The sequence below is a fragment of the Apteryx mantelli genome, chromosome 9 (assembly GCF_036417845.1).
Source record: "Apteryx mantelli isolate bAptMan1 chromosome 9, bAptMan1.hap1, whole genome shotgun sequence".
NCBI classification, from domain to species: domain Eukaryota; kingdom Metazoa; phylum Chordata; class Aves; order Apterygiformes; family Apterygidae; genus Apteryx; species Apteryx mantelli.
This window is the reverse complement of record NC_089986.1, coordinates 8,234,783-8,262,601: the sequence shown is the minus strand read 5'-3', so window position 1 is coordinate 8,262,601 and position 27,819 is coordinate 8,234,783. Positions and strand designations below refer to the sequence as shown.

The 27,819-nt window shown below is 35.1% G+C and overlaps 1 protein-coding gene across 1 annotated transcript in view; it reads right to left on the bottom strand.

Annotated features, from left to right (window-relative positions):
- NAALADL2 (N-acetylated alpha-linked acidic dipeptidase like 2) overlaps positions 1-27,819 on the bottom strand; it is a 401,471-nt gene that overhangs the window by 104,140 nt on the left and 269,512 nt on the right. The window lies entirely within an intron of this gene.

The window sequence follows — 27,819 nt, the reverse complement described above, 5'->3', positions numbered from 1 at the left end:
ACAATAAACTACCAAGGTTACAGAGCCCCAAAAGTTAATGAGCTTCCATACAGGCTAACTATGAGAAGAAATGGAAGTGTTATTTCTTCTACTGCAGAGATGCAGCTAATTAACAGAGTATTTTGATACTGTTCCTCTTTTTGTACTGTTTCTAAGAGAAAATGATGACAGACTCAATTATTTTTGAATATATACCAACTCCCATTTCTGTTAACACACCAGGAACAGAATAGAAAAGCCACATTCCTTTCTTAGAAATCCAGGTCTGCCTGTTAGCCAGCACGGTCCATCAAAAAATACTCTACTACACCCCATTTTAACTATTCATAAATAATTTTTTTTTTTTTTACTTTCTTTCCCTCAGTATAACATCAATGAAATAATTTTTATGAATGAAATTTTACATATGAAATGTTTAAATCTTAGATTAAGAACACAATAACATATGTGTGGGTTTTTGTGTTTTAGATCACCATCCTTCATGGTAAAATATTTCTATTTTTATGACAGCAATGTTCAAATCAATACTCCTAGTATTTGAAGAGTTTAACTGCCTGTTCAACTTCCACTGTCCTGACACATATGAATGCCTGATGATGATTAACACTGTATGTATAGTTCAACAATAAATACTGAACACTACACTAATATGGGAAATATTTTCACGTGCAAAATATTGTCCTTTTCCAATTCATTTTCATCATTAAGCAGACTCTAAAATGTCAGCATTCTTCAAGCATTTTCCAATGACTGTAAAGTTCACGCTGGATGTTTTGCATTCATTAAAAAATGAAATGTTTCCCAAAATTAATGGACTATATTAAGATAAAGAATAATAATGTCCTACAATTAATAAAACTTTCCCTTCAATGAAATGTTGCTAAACTAAGGCAAGCTATTAACTTGATCAATGCAAGAAAGTTTGGAATAACAGCCCCATCATACAGCATGCCATATACTCCACAAATAATAAATCAAAGCAAGTAAGAGCTGCTGTGATTTGTGTGTGTGAAGGAGGTAGTGATGGGAGGGGGTGGGGGTGGAGAGTCTTCTTGTTCATTGCAAAAAGTGGGAGAACCATAAAATGTAAAAGGGATTTGAAGATTAAACAAAAACAATGGACAAGGGAAACTGAAAGATTCCAGAAAAGCGGGATGTGCCAAGAAGGTAAGTTAAAGGATCTGCAAAGGAAGTTTCTTCCTCCAACCTTTCTTTTTTTTTTTTTTTTTTTTACAGTATAAGAAAAGAAATGCAGGAAGCATTCCCTGGAATAAGAGGAAAAATGAGATGCTCTTAGCATGTGGAATGATGGCAGCTATGGGAAGGACAGGAGACTGGATGGCAGTAACTAGACAGTGAAACACTTCAGGCTAATTCAGTTGCCTAAACACAGGTATCCAGTGCCACTTGAAAAGTCCTGGGGCATTCACACAGGCTTCTGCAGGAATGCAGGATGCCACATCTCAAACAGGATTAAACTTCTTCAGTTACGCAAGTGAATGGAGATACTTTATTTACACAGATTGGATTGAAAATTTCCAGGCAGGTCCAGTCAGCCCTTTATGCACTCTCATGTCTAACACAGAGCAAAGAAGAGAGAGGCACTTACATAACATTTTTGCAGCAAATAGCAATGACCCTTTGATTTAACTTGGGGACATATGTTTATGTATCTTTAAACTAGCAAGCTGTAAACATTGTGATATTGTATAAAAACATCAAGGTGCAAAGCAGCATGTTAAACACCGTTACATAATTAGTCACTGTTTTGTTTGTGGCGATTCTGAGTCTACTGACTGGTCTCACTGAAGACCCTTCAATGAAATAAATATTCGAAAATTAAGTTTGTAAGCTTTCTCTAAGAGTATTTAGCATCAACTATTTAAAACTTGTTCCTCCTCCTGTAGAGCAGGCAAACTGCACCTCTTCAGCTGGTTAGTCTTGAAGTAAAATACACATAATAGCACTATTTACACTATGGATTGTTGCTCAGGCTGGTCTCCACTGTGTCAATCAACCCCTCCATTTAGACTGGAAGGAAAGTTAGCTACACGGTTTGACAGAAATCAAGGAGTGACTCATGTCAGTGCAAGGACACACATGCTACTCATAATCGAGTAATCTTATTTCTCTGGAGATGATTTTGTTTTTCAACATCGTGTTATAGACTCATATTACAAATCTGAGAAAATGAAGAGTACTATATAGACCATAAAATACAGTTAATTTATACTAACGTTCTAAAATGAACCCCAAATATCTAAAGTATAACCAAGTAGTACTTTACTGCAGACTTTATTCTACCACTGATGGTCTATCAAAGCTAAGAATTCATAAGTGCCTTATGCTGCAATATTAAGATGTTTAAGGAAAAAAATATTTTATTAAAAAAACAATAATTTGTTGGGCTCTTCTACAGTTGAACTTCTACCTGGAGACACCTACCCTTAAGTCATTAAGTTCAGGTCACCATCCTTCTTTAAAGTGGCTCCAGCTGAAGATTCAAAACCTCAGTTGCTTTTGAAGATTGATTAACATGTCTAAGTAGTTTTCAACAGGACAAATAAAGAACGACCTATTATCATTATAAATTATCACTCATACCAGCTTCAGAACTACAGTAGGGAAGCTTTTTCTTTATGAATAATTAAGCTCTATTTCTTGAACTGAATAACCATCTGTGTTAATAACTGGTGCAAGACCAACAGATTTGAGAAGCAGAAGCATAAGACCATCTAGACGAAGTGAAATTATCTGAACAAAGAGTTGCAGAATCTATTATTAAATCAACCACAGACTGTGGAAAAATGCAGTAAAAGGCCCCAGGCAGACTAGATTAGACAACAGAAGTGGTCCCGTATCTCCCAGATGTACTTCTCAAAACTGAATTAGTATGAAAACCTATAGATGTATATTTATTAGAAGGGGAACCTCCTGCCCCTCTCTAAATATCTACTTGAAAACAATGGTTTTAATTGTCCCGTTCACAGTTAATTTCAGAAAGAAACAGGGTCCAGAAATCAAAATGGGAACCAAATGATTCTTGTAGTGCTCATTTCATGTGAAGTGCATTCTGTGCGGGAAGGCAAAATACGGGATCCAGTTCTGAGTCCTAGTCCAGCATGGCACAATTCTTACCAAACAGGTATTATGGGATTCACTGAGGATTTCTATATGTATGTGTATGTGCAGGAGAAAGCCCATGGGGAAAAAGAAAAGGGATTCTCGTGTCACAACGCTAAAGGAGTATCTGAGTTGCTCCAAATGTGTTATGTGTGAACATCATCAACAGGCAGGAAAGGGCAGAGAAGCTGCACAGCAAAACAAGTATACATCCCTCATCCGTAAAAACCTGCTACACTCTGACAAACAAATCATTAGAGGAGGAGGGTCTGAGGAAAAATATTACTAGTTGTTTGCTTACCCTGACTACCAAAACCTATTGAAAAAAGCATGGAGTTCCTAGGAGCTCTATTTCCTTTGAAGACACACTCCTCTGTTTTCTCTCATCTGATAATCTGCTTTGGCTTTAAACTTCCTGCTTTGCTGCTTTTGCTGATTGATCATGTATTAGGACCATTACTGTTAATGCAAATCAGCTGTTTATAAAATTATTAGAGGGACTTCATACAGCACTTTCCTCTACAGACCTCAAAGTACTTTTCATACCACTAACAGCAAGCGATGTACCCTGTATTTCAGTCTCGCCCAACATCAGAGCAAAACCACCAAACAGAAATTAAATGCACAGCATTTCCCAATTCTGAGCCTTGTCAAACTGTCATGTTTCAAGTATGTACAAAAGCATCATTCCAAATTATACCTGCTCATTCTTTCTCTGCATCAGAGAAAAAGAAAAGAAAATCCTAGCGTGCCAATGATAACTAATATACTATATGCAGAGAATAGTTGTGGTTTAAATAGCCTAAATGTTACACACCACTACTGTGATGTATTTGCCTATTTACACAACGGACTTGTATGATCACCTCCACTTTAGAGCCATAATAAAAATATTTTTAAAAGGGGTGGGCAAAATATAATGATCTACCTTAGAGAACAATAGTTTAAAAAGCAGTCAGTTCTATGCTTGTGCATACCTTTTATATCTATTTTGGAAGTGACTGCAGAGTTCAGAAAGCATTTAAAATCCAGTTTCGCAATCAGCTTTGATTTGCTGATGCTGTACAAGATACTCAGCTACAACCAGACAGCTTCACCTGATAATACTTATTCTACTTGTTAGCACACTTCAGTCAATCACATAACAAAGTACAGACACTGAAAAAAAATCACTTTTTAGACCTAGAGCTTAAGTGTTCAGAGTAAGATAAATATGATTAAAACCACACAAACCAATTTTCTGTGGTAGAGTGATTAAAGACTGCTGCTTTTAATTAAGTTTATGTTTAGAATAAAAAGTTTAATAAAAAAGGGAATAAAATGTTGGCTCCTTAGCATCTCCAGAATTGTCTAATGCCAGTTCATGAATATTTTAATTTAAACATGTATGAGGCATCATTACAAATATTCTAAAATCTGAATACTATTAATTTACTTTTAAGGGCAACATGAAGACTCCTAGTGAAACTGTTCTCTAGTGCTACAAAATCAGTCACACAAAAGATGCATTTAATTCTCAGAAAATTCCCTAGATTTGATTCTTTGGTATTTTCACAGTAAAATGAGACATTTGCCCATTTTACACCCATGTGTGCATGCACACACGCGTACATACATTTTATTGAATGGCACATCTGTCACCAGGGAATAAGGATTCCTACGAGAACAACTAATATCCATTTAAGGACTTCAGGGACAGGGAATATCTCTATGGAATTTGGCACCATCTTCAATTCTTCTGACACCCATCACAAATGAGATTTTTGGCGATTCTCAAACAGATCACTACAGCTGCTGGGGATTTCCATTAGCCCATTCGAAATCCCCCAGCATACTCTGTATTTTCTTATGCGAAAGCACTGCATCTTGAAATTCCAAGAGAACTCTTTTTTTAGCCTGTGTGGGAAGAGTATTATATTTTCACAAGCATTAACTGCCACTCAGGTAACTGCACCGCTTTGAAAGAATCGTTCTTTGAAAATGTATACAGGTACCCCACATCAAGGAAAAGACCTTTTTCACACACAGGGGGCAAAGTAAATTGAAAACTGCGAAAACTGCAATGCTCAGAAAAGGTCAGATCAAACTGAGATTAATCAAGACCTAGTTCTGATACTTTTATCGGATTTCCATTGAACCAAGGAACATTAAGCTTAACTAGGCAGCATGAAGTGCTACTACATAAAACTCCAGTTTTACATTTCAAAAAATTTTCAAGCAATTTTGGTCTTTTAATGGTGATTTCCTAACAAAATTGGGAAACTATATCAGTGTTTATAAAATAATGCAGGTGAAAGATGTATGTTTGGTGTACTACTTTACAAATTAGTATTATTTTTATTTAATTTACAGTCATGAAACACCAGACAAGCATGATCCTGCATTGCTTGTTCAGGGCTTTCTTTTAAGGAGCGTTTGCTTGTTTTAAAACATTGTCTTATTTTAAGAAAAAAATCAACCACCAGCACAAGGTCTTTATAATTATGGAACCACATAGAATTGAACCACATTTGAGATGCAAAGCTTACCTCAAATTTGTAATAAAAACAAAAGTAGTATTTGTAATAAAAAAGTAAAAAATTAAAATTTGTAATAAAAACAAAAAAATTATATAGTGTACCTTTAATTTTCTTTACTGGACTTTTTCTTCATCTGTTTCTACTGAGTCTCTCTCTGAATCCTGATGCTTTTTACATGATACTGAATTACATTTATCTTTCTTATATCTAAATTGAAGTCACATGCCACCCTAACTCAGGTGTACTTGCTGCTAACTCCTAGAACAAACTGCTGGGAATTTTCATGGCTTTTACAAGGGAGGCAAAAATCAAGCAGTATGCTCCCATTTGATAAGAGAATTTCAGTGCAATAAAATATTTAGATTTAAAATTACATAGCATAAATTATATAAGTGGCATGACTGCACTTAGAATGCCATCAGCAGTTCTGAACATCTCAGTACCTAAAAAATATAGAGAATTACAAGGTTTAACAAAAGTAATTAAGAAATTACAGAAAATAGCTGTTAGCTGCGTTTCTCCAAAGTATCATTTTACTCCAGACTCCTGGACGCATCAACCAGAAAATCCACCACGTACTGCATTAAACTCTCTCCCACATTTTGCTTTCAACACAGATAAAAACCAAGCTCTCCAGCACCTAAGGTAAAGTAACTTTAATGACTTATTCTCCATGGCGACTGGCTCAGCTTAAATGTTTAATATTCTACTTCTATTTATGATAAAACTCAGAAAACAGCTTATGATCACAGTGCATTATGACAAACACCCAGCAAGAAATTCATTGTAAGAGAGGAAAACCACCTCCACCCCAGCTCTGAATACACTGAACACATAGGGGGTTGTTTTTTCCCTTCATAGCTTATATTTTTCAATCTACTTTTTAATCCAAAATAGTTTTCAGTAGGGCATGTTTGTATTTATAATTAAAGGATGCACTCAAACTGTTTTTTGATTACATAAAATGTTTAATAGTAGTACTTTCCTGGACTTAATAGTGCTCAATTTAACATCTGTCAAATGGGTATTTTTAAATAATTCACACCAGTGGGATTATAGTCTCTCTTCCCCATCCACCCGCCAACACTACAGTTGTCTATAATCACTCTAGTTATCTTCCCTCAAACTATCAGCATCCATATGTTACTCTTCTTCTCTCTGAATTAGACTGGTTTATAATATTTCTACTAGAGAAGTCTGTTGGATCTCCCCAGAAGAACACTCGCCAGGTGTAGTGCAAATAAGTGCACCAAAGACATCCTGCTGAGCTGTATCATAAAGCTGACCCGGAAATTCCAAAATATCGGATCCCCAGGCAAACTCAGTCTGTTCCCCTTCCATCCCTGCAGTGGACTGGTTCACTGTGCTGAGATCTAGAATTGTATCACTTACGCACACAATGTAATTTGAAGGGTATCACCAGGAACAATGAACGCTACAAATCCAGTCTTGTATGCTCACCGTGCTACTGGTTCACACTTCAAATTTAAGGAAATACGTATTTTTTTTAAAAAAAATCCACAGCGTATTAGTTAGCTCAATTTAGCATCAATACAGTACCAATGATACCGTTCCATAATATTACTAAGTAAATTATGTACTTCATATAAACCTTTAGACTTTTTCTCCAAAACAAAATAATAAAAAGGCAACCATTAGTAAAGAATAATCTACTCTTACCACACAATAAAAAGTCTCAATTCTTTTGGTTTTTTTTGTTTTTCACTCATACAATGTATGCTTTTTCCTTTATTTAGGAATTTACAGTGCATTATCTCTCCACATAGATTCTCAAACATTTAGCGAAAACAGCACCACAGTGTTGTGCTCTCTTTACTGGACTCAAAAACCTCTCTATTACAAGCAATTAAATTTTGGATGTTGTTTGAAACAGCAGAAGGTATTATTCTCAAAAGCATAACATCCGACTAGCCACAGTTCACTCTGGGACATACTCCACATAGAAGGATGAGTAAAAAGTTCTGACATTCCCTCCCAAGTCCCAAAACAACTTTGGTCATTTCAGTGACATTTTTTGCATGATGCTCTACCACTGCAAATTAGCACAGCCTCGGAGACAACAAAATACTAATGTTGATTGATGGTAATCAAAATCCATGTGCCTATCCCTGCTTCTTTTATGCTTTTCATTTGGTTCACATGCTCTGTTTTGTTACTATAATCGAAGACTTGAGCAAAGTCAGTTATAACATACATGAAGTAATAAACTTTTTGGAACAGACCACAGAAAATCACATATAATACTGTGGAGGAACTTTCTTGCCACATTGTTAAATTATTGCAGATCGCGCCTGATGGTACAACCCTGGAATAAAGCCAAAGTAATTTATTGCTGGCCTTGCTTTACCTTGCCCTAAGACCTCTGGTCTGACATTTAAACTTCTTGATAGCAACTATGCATGAACAAGTTGCCCCCTCCTCAGTCACAAAATAGAAGTATTTTTCAGTGTTTGAAAAGTAAAGTCACATCTATTAGTCCACACAGAACATAAAAGTCAATATGACACCATCATATTTTTTATATAAAATTCTCATGGACTTTATGCGAATTAAGCAAATGGAATAATAAACAGTATTCGCGCTTCGGATGTGAAGTTGTCTGTATCAACTGCATTTTTCAGACAGATAATCATGAAGCAGACTTATTCAAGTGTGGCAGACGGCACCACAAATACTGTTCTCTGGCTCCACTGGGAGATAAATTAAATGATCCAAAAGATGCTATACAATTTCATTTTCTACAGTAATAGTGCAAAAAACTTTGGGACAAAAGGACCGCTGTAAACCTTCACTTACAGGGTGTAATGTTCCTACACTTTCCCTGCCTGGATTCTTCCAACTCTACGTATGCTACGAGGAAGTATTGCCTGTATTGCCTCTGTGCTAGACAGAAGTTATTTTTTATTTCAGGAGCAGTAAAGCAGAAGAAAAATGCTAGAGCAGGAATGTACTAGTGCCACTACAGCCAAATGTCTTTTGCTTTCTGGTTAACAGCAGAAGTTTATTTAACTTCAATTTCAAGAGCTATGAAATACTATTAAGGCTTGGGAAAACAAGTTCACCTATTTGGATAAAATGTAGTTTTAGTCAGACACAGGAAACTAATCTATCTGGTCCAAGTAACTCTGAAAAGATGATATTCACCAAAACACATATTGCAAACTGTTCCCCAAAGTTCATCACGCATACTGATGTTTCCCTTCGCACCCTGAAAAATTAAGTCTGTTATGTGGGTTATTTCCAAAACCTATGTAGAGTAATTAACAGGAATATTCCGATTTCTATTTAACATCAAGCACTGAAGGACTGAAAACAAAGTTGAATTCTGTTACAAAAATGTGGGGTCTTAAAATGATGCACTTTAGTTCACATTTGAGTCTGTACGGTTTTAGTTTCCAGTTTTTGATTCTTATGCTATTCTTTATGCTATACCATTCATGTATTTTAAGAGTAGTCATTTTCTGTCAGATGAGTAATGAAGGTGCTGATTAGTACTGAATCTAGTGCTGCTGTCTGAAAAATGCTGGTAGAAAAATCCCCATTCAGTGATGATCTCCATTAACAGGCAATACCTATTGAAGATCTATCAGTTAACTTGTGTAAATTTGGAATCCATGTGATTAACTAGTATCCTAAAGTGCTGTTTTTATTCTGCATTCCATAAAGTACCGTAAAAAATGCTCCATAAAAGTCTGCGCAGTTACCTTTATAGGGTAAATATATAATTCCTTTGGAAGATGAAAAAGCTTCATGAAAAAGAGATGTGTTCTCTGTGAAAAAAATGACAGGCATTAATTGCCTTCCTTCTTTCATATTACATTCAAATCAATTATCACTTTATTTTATCTTGGGTTATTACCAAAATTAATCAATCTACAGTTATAAAGGTCTTTGCACTTCTTTTTAATGCTGATGCAGCATTAACACTTTTCTAGCTCTGGAACATCCTCAGTTTCCATATTTCGGGTCACACAGCTCATTCAGCCAACCGTTCATTGCCTGTATTTTGGGCTCCATGGGCTTACAGGATCATGAGACTCTAGAGAACAACAACTTCATCTGTCCTCTTCTTCAGTTCCCCCACAGGATGCCATAGCTGTTTAATAATGTCTGTAATCCCATTACATTATCTATTTGGTTTCAAATATAAAAGTAAGTGAAGTTTTATCGTATTACTTCAGACTGCTTTACAATGTTCTGGTTACATCCTGTGCCTTTGCTTTAGACAACACAGTTACCTTTTTCCTCAGGACATGAAACGATCCCTCTGTCCTTGCTTTACACTGCAAGTATGTCCTTCAATTACTCTCCTGTAAGCCACTAAGTTTGAACCGACACCACATTTTAGCAGAAAATAACAACTAGTACCCTTAAGTACTATGGAAAATTTGCTATTCAAATCACAGACTTTGTGCAAACTTAAAAATGCAGTGTTCACATAGGAAGATTGAGGTTCAACAAAATGACCTGTATTGTCTTCTCCTCTCTAGTTTTTATGATTCCCTATTAGTTAATCTGAGAATGCTACTGATGCAGTAAAAACTACTTCAAAATTCAGATGGTCCTTTAGAGAGACTGAATTTTTTTAGAATAATGTTAATCTAAGACTGTCATTTTAGGAGGCAAAAACCAAAGCAAAAAATTCTTACCACAGTTAACACTGAACAAAATCAAGAGTTTCTAGGGCCCCTTTCTTCTCAAATGCCTATGGAAGAGGTCCAGTTAAAAAAACAATCAGTTTTTAATTTACACTGAGTATTTCCTAGTTCTAGCCAAGAACAACCACTTCATTATTGTATTTAGTTAGGAACTATTTTATCAAGTCAATCTGGTATCAATCGTAGTTCACTAAAACATAACTCATAATGAAGTTCTATCTACAGACTCTTTAAAAATAGATTTAAAAACATATTGTGAGGCTAAACTTCACGCACACAAGTAAACAGTAACTGGCTCAATCTGTCTGGTGGAGATGTTTTCAAAAGATGCATAAAGTACTAGCTCAGGATGTAATATATATCCACTACTTAAAATACACATTGTAACAACAGGGCATACAGGTGGAAGCAAATTTTATGCACCAGTCATTCAGAGGACTATATAAAGACTGATCAACATATATATGACTTTTCAACAACAAATTATTCTAATTCTGTACTTAAATCAGACTGAATAGTCAATAAATTTTATAATTTGTCCCAATTTTGAAATGCTTCTGAATACAGCAAGCTTTTCCATGGCTTATCTATTACTGAAAAATACCCACCAAAACAATTCTGTGGATATTTAAGTTTCTAAGTAAATTAAGTATTTTAGTAATACTCTGACTTAAGATACTTGACAATCAAAAAAGCAAACTCTTTTGATTGGAGATACAGGCCAAAATTGGCCAGACATTTATGTCTAGAATCTGACTACCTAAACCCAGTCATATTACTAAATACCTGATTTACAAAGGCACTGGGTTGCTGCATCTCTCCCTGATTACAGAAGGCTGTGTGTCCATATCCCCAAGAATCAGTCTGCTTTTACTAATGTTCAGAGATGTGAAATGAATTTGCAGCAGCAAAAAGGAGGCTAGGAGCAGAGCTGGGAACTGAAAATAACCTCTTGACTGACTCCCAATACAGTGCTCTACCCACAGGACCAGACAAGCTCAGAACCCAGAATCTCAGGGCTTTTCCTATGAAATCAGTCTGAAAGTCCCAGATTTCACAGTTGGATCAAATCTGGATATTTGCTGTGGAGGATATATGATATGATAGTGATTATTTGATGTCTGTTAAAAATATATGATACTTGAAGTCACAGGAAAAGACAGATTAGAATGACTTGATGCTGTTATGAGCAGTATACTAAGAAGAGTTGCAATCCTGGACCAAAAAAAAAAGAGAAAAAAAAGAAAAAAGAAAAAACCCCAAACAATACTGACCTAAAGCTGGAACAAAAAACGAACCTTTATTTAAAAGAACAGAAAAATAACAAGTTTTTATGGAGAACACAAAAAGACTGCACTGTAAATCAGTGGAAATAAAAAGAATGCTTAAAATACTCACATATCCTTTCCTTAAACTGCATTTTTCTCTTAACCTTCATGCTACTAAGACAAGTAGCAAAGGAACATTCATGAGGACACTCATTATAACCAAATACTCTGTTTCTCTACACATCTGCATGTTGACACAACAAGCAAACATTGATAATTATCATCCGTTAAACTAACATTTGCCTTCTTGTTGACTGGCACTGGATGACATACCTAGTTTGAATTTTTAGTACTTTATTTTTCACAGAATATTCTTTCTAAGGCTTTTTAAAGACTGCAATCAAAAACAGGAATGCAGATGAAATTTAGTCCATCTCCTAGAGCTATAAATTTCACTTCAAGGGCTTCATTTTAACACATTTGAGTGCAGCCTGACTGACTTCTCAAAATGCTAAAGAGGTACAATTGGAGGCAATCACGCTGAACTAAAAGGAGTTACAGAAAAAAACCCCAACCTTCTGATGTAGAGTTCAATTTGAAGAGATAAACAGTATTATTCTACATTAAGGGAGCTGAGGATTTCCATCTAAAAGCATTAAAGGAATTTTTATATGAGGAATTATTTTCAACCTAGTTGCCACACAGTACATATCAACACAAGTTCGAAAAAACTGACTTGTTTCCACTCTCATTCATCTCCATAGCAAACCTGAAAGTGATAATACCCCACCATTTCTTAGCCAAATCTGTGCACTGGTATTTCCTCCTCTTCTCCCCTGTCCCAGTCCTGAGCCCTGCTGTTCCTTTGGACCTCATCTTTAACAGGAGCATGCTTTGGTGACACTTCACCTGTTGATTCCTATGTAACCAGTGGAGGCAGCTTCAGACTGTAATGAGGGTTCTTCAGACAAGATCACAGACCATATACACCATGAAAGTCTGTAGATTAAAACAAACATGCAAGCAAGTAGAGTCTAGGAGAGCCTTTGGACCAATTTTTTTGAACTTCAGTGTTTTTGAAAAAGAGAAAGAGGCTGAAGCCTGTTCTCAGACTTACTAAAGAGAAAGCTTAACATTCACTTACAACCAGGGTGAAGCCTTATTGAAGTGGTTATTATCTATTATCAACAACAAATTTCAATTTTGCTAAACTCACAGATTTTACTAAAACAAGTACAACTGAGTAATTTGAATTTGAGTTTTCAGACAACACTGCTTATCAGTAAGTTACCACAGCAAGTACTGAAACATATTTGGAGAAAGCTACCTGATGAAAAAAGGAAACAGTCAAAAAAAAAAAAAGAAGCAAACAACACTAAAGCATTAGAAAACTTATCTAATCAGAGATAATAAAAAATTTCCCTTCCAAATTAACCAACTTACATCCTGAATATTAGATGCTTGTGTACTGCTTTCAGCCCATCTACAAATAACAGATCCAATGCAGAAAAGATTTTGCAAACTACTTCAAACAACAAATGAGCTTGAGAGAATAAGATAGTCACAAATAATACCTGAACAAAAAAGATATTTATGAAGTTTCATTCAACATAAATCAGTCATTTATTGAATGGAGCACTTTACGACATTTTCAACAACTTACCTGAATCCTGTATTAACCACTTATACTATGCAACTCCTACAGCTACTTTTTAAGCACTGTCAGGATTAATGAGTTCTTGCCAAATGTTTCAAGTTCCCAAATTCAGAAAAGGAGACTGAGAATACAAATCCCTATAATCAATTGTCAGGAGATCTGGATTCAATCCCCCTCCCCCCCACCACCACTTTTTTTGTGACTTGAGTAATTCCTGTTCATCCTTTTGTTTTTCAGTTACCTTTGATAAAAAGGAGATCATTTTTGTTTTCCCCTACCTCTAGTCTATTGGTCCCTTGGGATATGATTTTCAAAGTCACAAAGGCCACTCAGGCAACTAACTCCAACTGAATGTCAATGGAGTTTAACACCTACCTTTACCTGTATTTTTGAAAATCTCCTTCACATTTGAAGTACTAGACCCAGAATTAGAGCTCTATTGAAACTATTATAATATCACAGGGAATAAAAATATGCAAGCTATTCATTTGTTTAAAATTAAATACTCTGATGGAGGAGACCCAAGATAGCCTTAAAATGCTAATGCATGATGCAAAAGCAGCCATCCAGAGGGAGCTCTGGCTAATTAACAGTCCCAGACCTGGAACGATAATATTGATGGAATCACCAATGAGGATTTCATCAAATTCCAAGAGATCCTTGTTGAACTTGTGCTCCATAGGAAACAGAGGCTGAAGGGATAAAGTGTATCTAGTGAAAAATCATACAGATCTGAATTCATACAGTTAGAAGTTGATATAGGTAAATCTTTTAAGGGTCAAACCAAACATCATGCTGATACAGTTGATATAGCTGGCTCTTCAACTTAAGATGAATATCCTGGGCAGGATATCTCACAGAGAACTCTCCAAAGCGTGGGGCATAACACTGCTCTTTTCTGCAAAGTAAGAGCAGATGGCCCAGTTGCTGCAAGATGACACTGGCTAATGGTTGCTGAACACAACCAACAAGATAGTGCAATTCTTCCAGGACACTGTAAGAACAACATGGATATGATGAATTACTCTACCACAGCAGGTTTTCAGGATTTCCAGAAGAATCTTGGGACCTATATTCATGCTGTGTGACCAAACTAGAGATTCAGAGGCTCCTTAAATATTTCCTCATTCTGCTTGGTGGTCCTTCAACAAGATTAGTCATTGGAAGGTATTTCACTGAGTAACAGTGGGATGCAATTGACTGAAACTTCAGGGGTTAAGCATAGAAGACTATACAGTACCCAGTGGATTAAAAAATTCTTTTAAAAATGAGACTATGTCAGAGAGTATTTGGGGGGGAAATTCCAACTCCCCTGAAAATCCATCCTTTAGCTCTGTACAGAAAGAAGAACCTCAAATCTCTCTCACATCTTATCCCAAATTTACATCAGTGTAGCTGCACTAGTCTTCATACAATTCCTCTCAATGTACATTAGTCTGCAGGAAATCAGAGTAAGGACCAAAATATGCATGTTAAAGCCCAAGGCGGAGTGTATTCTTTGTGGAGCATAAGCACATTGTTCCAATTAAAGGGCACATATGAGCTCTCCTCCTTTCAGCTAGTGTCACAGCTTGCTTTTTAAAAGGTCATAGGCAGGCTATAAGTCAAGTTATAAGAATATTTTGCCTTCAGCTATAGCGTTACTTACTAAAGCAATGCTGCACAAGGGTCTTTACGCTAAATCTGCCTAAATGGGGAGAACACTGCCACAGTACTTGCGCTTGCTTTGACAGGGAAATGTGGAACGTCGGGGGGGGAAAAAAAGGGGGTGGGGTGGCATACAAATTATGATTATTCATTTACCATCTTTTTTTAAGAGTAGGATTAAATACTACTGTGTCAATCTCACGTCAGGAGGCCTAAAACCCATTTTGGAAGCCCCTGACCTTAAAATATGATGACTTGGAATGACCAGATAAGTAGAAACACTCAAGATGCTGTCAAAGCACAAGCAAGACTTCTCAGCAGAGTAGGCAAAGGTGAATTTTGCTATCTTAATGATTTGCCAATGATGGCAAAATTCAATTCTGAAGACGCGGCAAAGGAATACTCTCCCAGGATCCTTTCCCACTCCTCCACTCCCCAGGATATGTAAGAAATGTAAACGTGAAGTGTTTAAAACAACTAATCCCTGAATTACAGGAAAGCAACTAATTCCCACCCTCCTCACCCCCAGTGGAAGCACTGGCAAAGCGCCACCTCACACTATCTCCTTAAGTAGTTGCCCATGCCTAAAGTCGGCCTTATATCTTCCTTTGTCTTAAGGATAAACATCTATTCAACAGTAATAGCAATGAAGTAGTGAAGAACTCTGCCTCAAATTCTAGACACTGTGGAGATAAATCCACTTATACGGACAATTACAGCCCTTGCACTGAGGTAACCTCATCATTTCAGAAAGTCAAACAGATATAACTAGCTGGGGCACTGATCTCAGTCTTCTTTATGCACCACCTAAAAATCAGCTAGTTAAGGCCTTGCTTAAAAGTAAAAATCTGTTTGTCTACTATTATGTTGATTTTATTATTCTGCTTTGTTCTGTAAGGTCTAGGTTTTGAGCCATGCAAAAACAAAACAAAAAAAATTCAGGCACTCAAACACATACTTCTTCTAAAGGACACTTGCAGAAAGAACATGAAAAGAGGAAAGTGCGTATGTGGTGCTAGGCAGGAAAACACACATACAGCATCAGTACAAAGACCAATGATGGACAATGACCAGGACAAAAATATTTTTAGCTAAAAACGTGGTACAGATTTAAATCGATAACCTAAAACTAGAAGGTGCCATATGCACTTGGCAGATCCTTGAACTGATCAGTTCTGCACATATTCATTAAAAATTTCTGAAGAAGAAACCAAATTTTGGCTGCCCTGTTATGTTTTAAAGAATTGCTCATTTTGATTTTCTCCAGATCTCTATACCACTCCTATCTCTCCTAAAACAGATGCTATTATACTTGTTTCCACCATGACAGTTCCTCTAAACTTCTCACACATACCAACACACCATCTTCCTTATCTGACTTTTTTCTCAATTGCTCATGAAAAGGAAAAAAGACTAATTCGGGAGGGGAAAAATGTGTGTGTTAAATACAAGCATTTAGACAGCCTACAAACAGGGTCAAAAGGAAGACTAATACTGCAATTAATTTAAATAAAGATTATATGACACTCCTTTTATTTTTTCTTCTCTTGAAACAAATGGATTCACCATTCAGAAGATATCTAATGTCACCTGTCTACCTCTATTAGCTGATACCAACAACAACCAGTTTTTGATGAGCAGAATCAGATGTCTTCTGTAGTTCTGTCAACACAAACATAATGCTCTTTTCACAGAGAATGAAAGCCATACTTTTCAGTGCTAGTGCAGAAAACTGTCAGTCTTACAAGGAAATAACTCAAGAGTCAGGACCCAAATCTTTTCCCTTTTGTAACAATATAAATCAGGAAAATATATACTTAAATCACTAGAGTTACAGAATTTTAAAGAAATACAAGTAAAACCAGGATTACGTCCTCAACCTCTTTTTCCATTATCAGAACAATGAGATGGAAAATAATAATAAATGTAAGGATGACAGCACTTTGCAGACTAAATATGTCCTTTATTTGTGAAAACAATATTTAAGGACTAATATATAAAGAAAAATCTATGCACAAAGGCAAGACTGAGATTTGTGTATAAGTGAGAAATTTTAAAAATGTTTTTCAGAACTCCAGATGAAGAGAAAAGCATTTCAATGAGATGTGCTGTCTTCAGATTAATCAAACTCTGTTTAATGGAAAGCCTTTTGTTCCAGATTCATTGGCTAGTCAGCTACTTCAGTTTACAAAGATGTATTTCAAATGTCTTGCTTTGCTCTCAAGAGGTATTACTTCACTAGGTAATAAATCAGAATTCTGTTTGTTTTTTTACAGCAATAGAAGCATACAACAAACAAAAATGAAATACCTGTTCATATTGTTTTTCTGATTTGTGATTCTCACCTCCACTCTACATACATTTTTCTGTCATTTGAACTCAGTGGAAAATATTAGCTGAAGAGCGATGTGCCTCAAGTGGTAATCTTTGACAAACACTGAAGTTAATGAAGACTTCACTTGCTCATCTGAGACATATTAATTCATTCCAAAAACTAAACCTCACGAACTTTTTGAGGAAGATGCATCAATTCTCCAAAGCTGACATTTCGGCATTTAAAGGATGTAATTTTCTTGCTATGTCTAAAAAAACTAACAGACTTGTGCATCCCTTTCCCTTTTTGTGAACATCAGAAACAACTTGACAATTCAGGAATTTTACAGAAACTGCTTGATTTGTCCTTTACCCATCACAACTAATCATGTTAGCAGCAATAATAAAAACAATAATAAATTAGTAAGTGGATTGGCTTTTCATTTGTACGAAAAAATGCTTCCTCTTGTCCCAAACCTGAGATACTAATGGCTCTCTTTTCTCTTGCTCTCTAACCTTGAGAGTAATATGAAAGGGAGCAGTAAAAATTCAGGAATAAAAGAAATCACTATTTATCAGGGATCTGGCCCACTGCAGCCAACTGGTTTTGGCTAGCAAAAGTAATTGTTAGATAGGAATCCATAGATCAACTGAGAAACCAGGTTAACCATGAAAAGTGACGCATTAAATACTGTTTGCTGTTTGAAATGTGCATTAAATTTGAGCCCAATTTCAATAAAAAAATTAACTTTACTATACTGAGGACCACATCTATAAGTGCTTTAATTTGATGTATTTATGATAGCTTATGTAAGTGCTTCAGGTAAGCAGAGTTCAACTTGCTCTGTCTTCCACTCATAAAGAACAATAAGCCTAGGCCAGTGTTATTTCCAGAGAGAGAGACAGAGAATCTTAAAAAGGGAAAACAGGTGGTTAGTAAGGAAAGAAGCCACTACCTCAGCTTGCTCTTGCTACGTAATGAGAAATTTACTGAGACATAAAACACATGCTGAGGCCTACGACATGTAGCAAAACACCACATGAAACTAAAGACTATGATCAGAACATTAATTACATATATTAGATATCTATTTCATTCAGAGATTACTTGTGCAAATTCTGAGATGTTTGTAAAATAATGAAAATTACATTTAGATTGAAAATTCAACTACTGTCGTTGACTAAAATAAATAGAACAATTCTTGACTGTTATTTTCTATTACAATACTCACCCGAGCACAGCACTGCTGACAACAGCAGGGGAATGTGCACGCCTTTACATCTAGCTAACAGGAGTCCCTGCCTATGCAGTGGAAAGAAAACAGAGAAACTCAGAGAAAAGTTTAAGACCTGTGTTTAGTTCCTCCTTTGAAAACCCGTGTTCCCAAAGTGACATACAGAACACAAGTAATGAGAATTACCTCTTGCCAAATCTCTAAATGGGATTTAATGTTTTGGGATTAAAAATTAAAGAAACTGAAAATGGAAATCAACAAGATATATTTCAATATAAACAAACGCATGGTAACAGCGTTATGAAGGAGACCTCAAATGGTTAAATACAAGTATCTCAGCAGCAGCAAGGCAGAGGATTAGTGTAGACTACACTGGCCCATTACATGGGTCAAAAAGCATAACGTTACTGCACTAAAGGTACATTTTGAGATATCCTAACCCGAATGTTGTATGTAAAACTAAGGAGACTATTTTCTTCTGACACTGAAGTCACTGTATGCAACACTTTTCAAAACCTAGTCAAAATAAAACTTGCAACAAATAAGAAAGAGAAATTAAAAAAATTCCCATGGTAAAGAACAGACATACTGGTTCACCAAAGATCCTTCCAGGCCAACATCCCATCTTCTACAGACACCAGCTCTAGATAGGTAAGAAGGAGTAGAAGAACATGGGACCTGTGTAGTAACATTGGCCCTGACCGCTCTCCCAGCATCTGTTTAGCTATAGCTCAAGGCAATTCTTAAAACCACAAGGCGGCATCTTTGTATTTAATTACCAATTACATTTTTCTTCCATGATTCTGTCCATCTCTAATTGAAGCCATGTACCATTTACACTTCTACAGTATTCTATGGTGGAAATAACCAGTATTTTTTTGAAAGAATTAGTGGCTGAGAGAGGGTATGAGACCATTTCTTCAATATGTAGAAAGGTTATTACAGCGAGAATAAAGATCACAAGGGGAAGAAAGGAAAAAAAAAAAAAAGAAAAAGAGTAATTTGCAATGGTGAAGACTTAGATGGTAAAAAACCTTTCCAAATATTAAAGTGATAAAAGACTAAAACAGATCATCCACAAAAGCTGTAGAATTTCTTAGACTGAAAACTGAAAACACATTGGAGAGGCTTATTTTTGCAGTAGTGTGAAGAGATGGATTAAGCTGGATTGCTTGAAGTCCTTGAAGTTTTGTATCAAAGGTGCTTTACGTTATTCATTTATATGTACTCCTCACCTACTCACCCCATATATTTAGAACCTGTAAAATAAAATTCTGATTTCTTTTTCAAGGGGGGGGGGGGAAAAGTAACACTACATCTTTGTGTTTCATTTTCATTGTATAACAACAATAATCCATTAATTTACAAGACAAAAAAAGATTGTAGGTGATTTTTTTTTCTCCAATTCCCAAAAGCAGCGAAGAAGTATCCACTACCACCTAATTGGTTCCAAAGCACCTTTCAATCTGAACATTCAGTGGCATTTTAGCTGCGCGGGCAACTTTTCTACAAGCCTACATGAAGATATCTTGTAAATATGATTTATGGCATTTCTGTAGTATTTGGAGTAAATTAAATAACTTGAGTGACAACTGCAAGTAACTACTGCTACTTGTTTTAAATAGAAATCTAATCATTGCACAAAGTGTGGTAAGCAGATCAAAAGCAGCACAAAATGCAAACAATAAAATACAGCTTACAAGACAAGCTTTCTTTAAATACCAATGTTCAAATAAGATGTTTTGTAAATAACGGAGTTCATGTATACTAGCTAACATGCCCAGTCTCTTCTATATAACATAACATTCTGGTTTGCTCATCGGTTACTGTTTGCTAGACTATAACTTTATCATTGCAGAATTACAATGATCTTCATGTTTCTTAAAACAGATTTTCCTCTCGTCCTAGGGCCATTTTGAAAGGACATAATTTTCAGTATTTTGGTATTAATTTTCAGGACATTTTGTAAGTAGCCCAGGTTAATTCTTTTTAATTGAATTTCAAACTCCCTATTTTTTTATTATTTATTATTATTATTATTATTTTTTTTTTTTACCAAAAAAGTACTAAACTTTTAAGATTTTTAAAAATAAATTTGACACACACCCATTTCATGAGCAAAGCTTTAGTTATTCAAATATACTGTTTCAGAACATTTCTTTATTAAATAACTTTCAGTGGTGGAAAGTGTGGATAAATTAAGGTTAACATTTCCATAAATGCTGAGACATATTTTTGGACTCCAGAGTCTAACTGGGTTAACAAGACTTAGCAGGTGATCTGGATAATTCTCGTTAGCCAGAATGTAGCAATTCCCTTTCTTGACCATCACAATAACCCATGAGACAGCAGGAAGATCAGCTAAGTGAGTAAATATTCAGGGAAAAGCAGAAGTTGTTTATTGATCTTAATAATAAATATTGTTTTTTTTCCCCAGACATTGAAATCAATGACTGTATAAAGGGCAGCTCAAAAGCCTCTAAAAGTAAGATATCATCCAATAGCAATAAATTAGAATCTGATCTGCAGTTTTTTCAGTCTTCACCTCTGAAATTAAATGTAGGCATTCTCACTTCAAAGAAAAGAAGGAGAACAGCCTCTTCAATTAAAAAGAAAGACGACTCGACTCATTCTGATTTAACAGAAAAAGTGAGTTGACTCAGTTTTTATATATGAGTGGAGAGAGAGAGAAAAAAAATCCGTAACACACTCAACTCACTGAATTGGGGAAGAAAAAGAATTCCCACAATGTATGATGTTCCCACACCAAGTCTCTGCTGATAGAGAAGTTCCTTGGGGCACTCTAAAAGCATTTTCCCAGTATTTGTTGTGGTGAAATAAAGCCTTTTAGCATTGTAAAATTGTAAGCATTTTAACTGTTTCACTGTTCAAAACTTTCAAAACAAACTTGAAGTTTTGTATTTAGCAAAGAAAAACAGCCATAGGAATTCTCTGGAGTTTACAGAGCCAGCTGAGCATCTGGAAAGATTCACAGCACCTGCCGTTACGATGACCCAACAAGCCCCAGATCTAATGTCATGTCCACCACCATGTTAAAATTCAGAGGGAGAAGCTAGTTTCCAACTTTTTTTTTTTCTTTTTAAGAAGATACCATTCACTACTTCTAATGCCAAATTCCCTATTGAAGATGGAGAATTCAACCTTCTTCAAGTAATTATACAGTAAATTATCTGACCAACAAGAGGGAGAGATGACACAAAGTCAAAAAGTTAGCATCTAACCTAAATGTTAGAAGGGTCTTCTTGAAAATAGTGCCTCAGCAACTAAGTCTTAAAATAGATGGCTACAAAAGAGGTTCAAAACCTTGGAGGCTATTCTTCAAGAGACAAAGATTTGAACTATATGACCTTCTACCTGCTGAAAATTTTTTTTACAGAAATTTCAAGAAAACTATTTCCTATCAGCAACACTTTCAGCAGTAAAATTTTCCCCTGTTATATTCAGTGAAGTTGCATTCTGTATGCACTTAAAGATAGGAGAAGTAAAACCATGTTTCTTTGACTCACTAAATAAAAATGCATCTCAACTACATCACTGATTAATGTTTGATTAATGATCACTCATTAATGATTTGGGGAATACAGAGACTTCAAATATTGAGATTGGTTTGAAATTTGTTCTGATAGGATGCCATAGAAATTTACAACTATATTGTTCAAAAATCTCTGAAATTTCTGGAATTTCCTGCTAATTCCTAATTTCCAGTGTATGAAATGTCCTGCTAATCTCCAGTCTTGTCCTTTTCAGTAATATTTCACACTGCAAAAGTCACCAATGCCACCAGAGAGTTCTGGAAAAAACAACATGTCAACAGAACATGAAAAAATGAACGAACACGGGACCCCCTAGAATTGTTCAAGCTGATGCTTGTGATTATTCAAGCATGCCTGGCTTAGCCACTGCAAACTCCTGTCAGTATTCATTAACGGTTCTTACTAAGTTTTTGCTAACAAAGATGTCTTATCTTAAAAATTAAATACATTAAAAATTAAATTTATAAAGAATTATTTTTTCCTTTGAAGGACTAACACTGAAAAGGTCTGTTCCCCCCCCACCCCAACCCGGTATTTATTATATATCTATGGAATAGACACATACAGAGATTCTGTTAACAGGCTTAAATGAAGTAGTTTTTTGTTTTCCCATATAAGAAATTTAACTGCACCAACACTTAAAGAGTCTTAAAGGAAAAATTCATGACAAATTTATGGGTTTAAAATGTAAACATTTCTGAGTGCTAAAAAAAGAGCCATGTAACTAAAACATAATAGTTAGTTGTTAAACAGTTATTAAACTAAACACAGTTATTTAACATAGCTAATAATGACAAGAAGAACAGTGAGAGAATCTTTTCAATTACCTATGGTTATGTAAATGATTTAAAATATCCAGAGCTGTCAATCTATCATCTTTCATAAGTACTAGAAGTTTACTTTTAAACTCTCTACCTGAAAGGTTTTCTGTCATTATGAAAACGTCTTTCTATCATCACGAAAAAGTCAGTCCCGAAGGGAAACAACTGGGAGCAATGAGAGGAAATTGAACAAAGGAATATTTAGACAGAATTGATAGCAAATTTTCAAATACCGTAGATTAGATAAGGACTTTGAAAGGAAAAAAACTCTTCCACTGGGTAATATAGCTTATCACATTAGACAATTTTAATTAGATTAGACAATACTGTCTTAGAACCAAAATCTATTCTACATCAGGTAAGGAATTAGAGAAATCTCCCATACTGGAGCTCTACCTTTGAAGATGACAAAACATCCAGATTTCTTGAATTTTATCTACAATCGGCTTGAAAGTTGTCATTTACATTTCAAAACCAAAAAAAAAGTCTGCTGAAATTATACACCATTTAGACTTTTAGTAGAAGATATTAATACCATAATTAAATTTTTGTAAAGACAGAGAAGGACATGGAGGCAGAAAGTTTGATTTGCTAGAAAATACGAACTTCTGGAAGATGTCTAATAAGATCACAGCATAGAAACTAGCTCACTCACACTCTTCCTTATTCACAGACTTTTTCCCCCAAACTTAACAGCAACAGCAATTTGTAACTTCAGAATGGATGAGTAAGTTTAAACGATTACCATCTGAATCAGAATTTTATCTTATTAAAATTGTTAAATTTGGAGGAAGTGCAAAGAAATAAGCAACGGAATGGACAAAGCAACACATAAGTATTCTATCAAAAAAAAAAAAAAAAAAAGCATTGTTAACAAATGCAAAGTACCTGGTGCTTTAACCCCAAAATCAAATCCACCATTAAAAAGAAACTTTGTTTTTCACACTGGAGAAGGAGAAACTTGATGAATTTAACAGAGCAAGCAATGAGCTATTTTCTACATTAACAGTGTTCTTTTAAAGTAGTTTTGATTTCTGAGACAGGGGCTATACAGCATAAAACTTTGCTTGTCAAGAGGCTCTTTTGGTTTTCAAAACAAATTAAAAAAAATAACAACATCAGCAATCAATTATAATACTAAAAGCAGTAACAGGTAAAGACCTGAAAATTCACCAGGAAGTAGTAATCTTCTGCTATATAGAATGCAACAAGCAATTAAAATAATATTTTAATTTTTTTTTCTTCTTTACAACCTACTGAAATATGAAGCTTGGAGATTCTTTACGAGATGCTGAAGGTAAAACAAAATAAATGAGAAAACACACAGAAGTGGGAGGGGAAGAATCAATATTGACGATAACGTAAGATCTTTCAAGCAAAATCAAAAAATAATGGCAACAAGCATCTATACAGAAATTTACCTTTGGTTCTTCTTCAAAAAGAAAAAACATTTTCTGCCAATACCACCACCATTAAACGTAACAGTGCTTTTTGCCATTCACTACATTAGTAGAAAGTAATACTGAACAAATAGCATGAAGACTGCGCGGTACAGCCATTTTTAATTTCTGATATGGAAAGTGTTCAACTCGTTCTTCCCTAGATGTTTAAATGGTTTTCTCTCAGGAGAAAGGAACAGTAAGTTTTCCTGGGTTCAGCAATAACAGTAGCTCCAGAGTCTGATCAGCAATGACCACAGCATCAGTTAAAAGAAAAGAGCAATTAATTTAGCATTCATAACAACTTATACTTGTGAAATGTTAAATATAGAAAAATTCATTAATGGCCTTATTTACAGAGAATGAATGCCAGCATCAAACAATCTCAATTTACCAATGACTCTCTGCCAGCAAGCAGTGATTCACTAACAGAGCAAGTGAATAAACACTTTCCTTACAAAATAATAGTAGGCAAAAACATAACTTGGCAGTATCTCCTTCTCATTAATGTGGACATTAATTAGCATGGCTATACAAAAAAGATATGAATTAAATATGTGAAGATCTCCAAATTGTTTGAATTCCTCATTGGTTAAATAATCCAAATATTTAAATTAGCTTCTAGATGTAATTCAGTGTTTCAAACAGACTCCCCACTGAACAAAACCACGGATAGGCACATAAAACTATTATTTGCAGATTGCTTATGTAGCTTCCTTGTTAAACCTTCATATAAAATAAAGATGTAATCCTTTATGTAAAAATACCTTTAAGAAGTCACAGTCTCTGTTAATTAGTCAAGTATTTATCCTATTCTCTCACTGACTACCAGATCTCACATAGTACCCAACTCATTGGGTTTCTGACTCCATTTTAATTTGTAAGTCTAGAATATTAATACAAACTACATTTCAGCTCAAACTTTTTACTTCTCCTAGAGTTTGCAGAAATTAAGAAGAGAAAGTGTTTTGGAAGCTGTACTGATCAGAATGCTTGTGGAATGGCCAAGATTTCAGTTTAGAAAAGCTGCATATTTACAGTACAGAAAATAAACCCTGTTATATCCATTTGTCTTATTTTGCCATTTCTCTGCAGGTCTCTAGAAGCTACTGTCCTATTATATTTCTTGCTGCATTTACTGAGTGTTCCATATTTAGTGCAATTTTTACCCCAGTTTTCTTTCACAGAACAAATTTTTGTTTTTCATTGTTTGTCTTTGAGTTCTAATACTTAACCTTCAGCAGGCATTTGTAACAAGCATCTCTTGTCCCTAGAAAAACATTTTTCCTTTATTTTACTGAGAATGAATGCATGCAATTTTAGCACAACAGTGAGCACTGAACAAAATACAACTCTGTCCTTAGTGGTCAAGTGCAAGTGGCGAGCAGGTCTCAGTCTCCCCTTCCACAAGACAGTGCTGCAATACTACCAAAGAGGAAAAATAAACTAAGTTGGCCTCTTTTGTTGGGAAGTCTGAAAGCAGGAGTTTTACCACCGAGTCCAATAGTACCCTGAGATATGTTCCAGTTGTCCACAAACTACGAAATGTTTACATCTAGCCAAACAACACTGGCCATTTTCCATTCTCATCTAGAAGTTTATTGATATTATTCATTCTAAATTCCTGTTTCATCTCCATTTCTGTTCTAACAAACCTGTGTTCAGAGGATTACTCTTATGATGAATTATTAAATACAAATTACAATTATTTGTGTCTCTTACTGGACTTTTTAAGTGCTTCTTTGCAATCTGCTGTTAACATGAATTGCATGTGAATGCACTCTCAATTTCTGCAAGAGAAGATGCGTTCCAAGACGACCACTCTTACCTCATTTGTACTATCATAATTCTGAAGTAAATTATATGGCCTTCCTGGCAAGTGCTTGAAGTAATATCAATATTCTTCATAAGAAGATCAATCTTCCATAAAAAGTGTTCTAGACACATGGCAAATTGAGAGTACTCATGGGAACAAATGGTAGATCTGCGCCGGGCTGTTCCATCACTGCTGATATATTTGACATGGATTCAGAATTCTGGCCAGCTTTAGGAAGCAGTAAATTCTCTCTCTCTTTTTTTTTTTTTTTAATGTCACAAACTGTATTACAGTTACATTAATTGCAAATTATACTATCAAAAAAAAGAATACAAAACAATACTTGCATGTATTTTGTCTTTTCTTTTTCTTTTTTTAAATGGGGCTTCAGAGCAAACATGCAGAATGGATACATTTTCAACACAACAGCCTTGGCCATTAAAGAATTTGAGGTGAGACTGAGGGTTTAGTGGAGGAAAAAATACAGTTTTAGTCACGTTTGATTAGAATACAAAACTGCCAGCTAATTAACTGGACTGCTAAGAGAGGTTGTGTCCATAATACTGGTCAGGATGCAAAACTGCTATTACAAAAAGAATCATAAAATTTCAAAACTTCACATCCAAATGTACCACAGAAGTAAAGTGGAGGTCGAAAACAGATTTCCTTTGATTCCCAAAATACAGGGCAGGTCTGTAACACTCTTACTAATACTGTATTTATCAGAATAAAAGAATGAAATTTTAATAAGGTGATAGGTGCAGATAAAAAAAGAAGGTAGTCCCTCCTGCACAGCTCCAGGCAGCTCAGTTTTCGTATCACTAGCACAGATCATATTTTGAAGTCAAACAAAATGAGAATAAAACAAATACCTCAAGGACCTAATGTAATATATTTTTTCTCTTAAACAGCAAACACCTGTTTTCATGGAGAAAGGACTGCAAACACCACTACAAAACGTTAGCAATCTATCCAAAGAGTAATTTTTGAAAACACAGTAGCTAAACCTTTATTTAAAGGATTTTTTTATTTTAAATAAATATATATATATATATAAAATTGACATATTCAGAGAGCCTGTAGACCAATACATATAACATTTTAAATTATTTTCCACAAATAAGATTCTTAATTTTTTTTCTTAAAAGGAATGATTTTGCATCTTGTGTTTCACAGTACTTGCACAAAATAGATTCTTCTCATGACAAAATTACCACCCCATCACTGGACAGGGGAAGGAGTTAAAATATTACTAACAATTTGGTTGATATCAAATCAATTTACTAAGCTTAGTCAGACAAAAAATGCCAAGCGAGATCAGTCTTAAACTCCGTTTAAACCAAAATGCTACTTGGATCAGTGTTTAGTACCCACCGCTTCAGAGGCAATTCAAAGAAACATCAAAATAAGCTAATGAGGATTAGTCTGGCAAATTTATGGAAGAAAAGCATCTAAAATGCTTATGTTATGAAAGTCAAACTGAATTCCATTTTAAGCACGCTATTTTAAACTGTTTTTATAATGTAGTATGTACCTTACATTATTTCCGCTTCATTTTACGTATTAATAAAAACAACAATAAGGTCACTGGTTTAAAACCTATATGCACTTATATCAGCATAACTATGGAATAACCTGACCGAAGACTAGTTACAGTGGTGCAGCTGAGCACTGAACCTGACCTGCATACTTTACGCAATATTGATTACAGAAGACTATTGCTTTCCCTGTATGCCACATGTTACCTC